This window comes from Atta colombica, unplaced genomic scaffold (assembly GCF_001594045.1).
Source record: "Atta colombica isolate Treedump-2 unplaced genomic scaffold, Acol1.0 scaffold142, whole genome shotgun sequence".
In the NCBI taxonomy this organism is placed as follows: domain Eukaryota; kingdom Metazoa; phylum Arthropoda; class Insecta; order Hymenoptera; family Formicidae; genus Atta; species Atta colombica.
Genome location: NW_017259231.1, coordinates 468,581 through 470,895, shown reverse-complemented (window position 1 = coordinate 470,895; position 2,315 = coordinate 468,581).

Below are 2,315 nucleotides of genomic sequence, written 5' to 3'. Positions count from 1 at the left end.
AGACACGTCGCCATTCATTAAAAAATAATATACGTACATATAAAGAAAAAATGGAAAGAGAAAATTCTTCTCCAGTTATTATTACGGAACAAAATAGAATTCGCGATGTTGTGTCTATATATATATATATATATATACATACATATATATACTTGACTTCGAATTTTATGCGGAATTAAAGATGCGTTCTGAAATGTACTGACTATACTGAAAATATTTAGTTTATTTTGCATGTATTATAGATTTTAGTATTGTCAGCGTTTCAGAATGCACCTTAGAAATATAACTTAATTACGATTGTTAATATTAAAATTATTTACGAAATATAAATAACATTAATATCAAAATATTTATTAAATATTCATATAAATATACAAATTTGAAAATTTTTGATCCAGTAATACAAGATTTAACTCTCTGATATCGAAATTATTAATTATTTTTAACAAAATATCTATAACGTTTATAAATTGTGTCAATTATTCTGAATTTTATCTACATTTTACATTACCATGTCATGTAATTTGTTAATAACAGTATTTATTTAGATTTGACTAATAAATAACCGTTAATGCTTTTATGCAAATTGTCATGTTCATGCCGATGTACTATAATGCAAACTGTTTTACATGCATTTTTAAGCTCACAAAACGTGTATCGAGTGTATTTCGTATGTGTTGAAACTGCAAAATTACGCACTGTAAAATTAAACGCGTAATTAAGGAGAATAATTGGTAACTATAGGCAAGCAATGTGTTGTATTTAGAAGAGTCAATTTACACAACTTTTGACACTATCTATATATATATTTCCAACAAAGTGGAAACCTCGGAAATTTTGATGTTTAACGGGACATTGTAATTACTGGCATGATGCGAAACTCGAGAAATCCGATTGACACGCAAATCTCTCGAGGCATTCCTGATGAGTGTTACGTGATTTCACGTAATATCATCATGTTGTCATGCAAGATCGAAGATGCACCCTATTAATATTCTTATCACGCAAAAACGCTCTGATGATTAAAACATTTACAATCAATTTATATTAATTTATATTAATACACATGAAAAGAACAGGTACCTTTTACTAAGGTACCTGAATATTTAATTAGATATAAATCTGAAAATAATTTTGTTAGACTATCAAAATAATTATGTAGGATGCTTAAGGTGTTTGCTAGACTGTCAAAATTTTTTGCAGTATTGTGCTCATCATGCTTGAATTTCCTACATAATTATTTTGATGATTTAACATAATTATTTTCAGATCTGTATATGCTAAATATATCTGTATTGCTAAATTTTTAGATACTTGAGAAAATTGTTCTTTTTATGTAGTAATATGTAACAACTGTTATATGTTATCTGCACTTTAGAAAAAAATCTTACAAATATTATATATTAATAACTAAAATTTAATTAAACACTAGAATTCAATTAAATTTAAATAAAATTATTATTTTCTTTAAAAAGGAAGATTTATTGCACTTTAATATTATTATAATATTTGTTCATTTTTTATTACGTTTAGCAATTTGCTAAGAAATATTTCTGAAAAAAATTTCCGCTCATAAATTGATACTGTTATAGTACTTATCACCGCGGTACCGTACGCGAGACGTCATTAAATACTATTGAAATTATACGGTAAAAAGGAAGTATCTGATTACAAAGGGACTTCATCTCTGCGATCGGGAACTTGCGTCAATAGGGTCATCGTGGATGCCTCGGTTACAGCAGAGTGTAACCTAGTTTCTATACGCTGTCAATTACAAGCAGGCGAAGTGCTTGGTTCGCAAAGCCTCAAAAGAACGCTATGTTGACCCATTTTGCATTGATTTCACTCGTATAGCTTTGAAAGGAAAGAAATACTTCTCGCCTTGGCTGCAATTACAAACGATGCGGATTGTAACCCGAACTGAAATGCTTTTTTTAACAGCATTAACTTGTTTCTTGCATCGACATTGCTTATTTTCAACATTTTTACGAATATTACACTATTACGCAAGAACGGATAGATTTGAATAACTAACTTAGTGGAGTTCTTTTCATAATTTCATAGCTAACGAGTTTCTTTTACATAAATAATTTTTTATATCTATATCTATGTATACATATAGTTTATAAATAAAAATTTAAGAAGTATATTTAAATTATTTCGTAAACTATTTAAAAACACAATTACGAGAATATAATTAGTTTTACAAAATTATAAAAATGAACAGAGTATAAATATAGATAAAGCAGAGGAATTAAAAATATCCTACGATATCTCCAACAAATTATATGACAATTTAATCTTTACAGAAACGA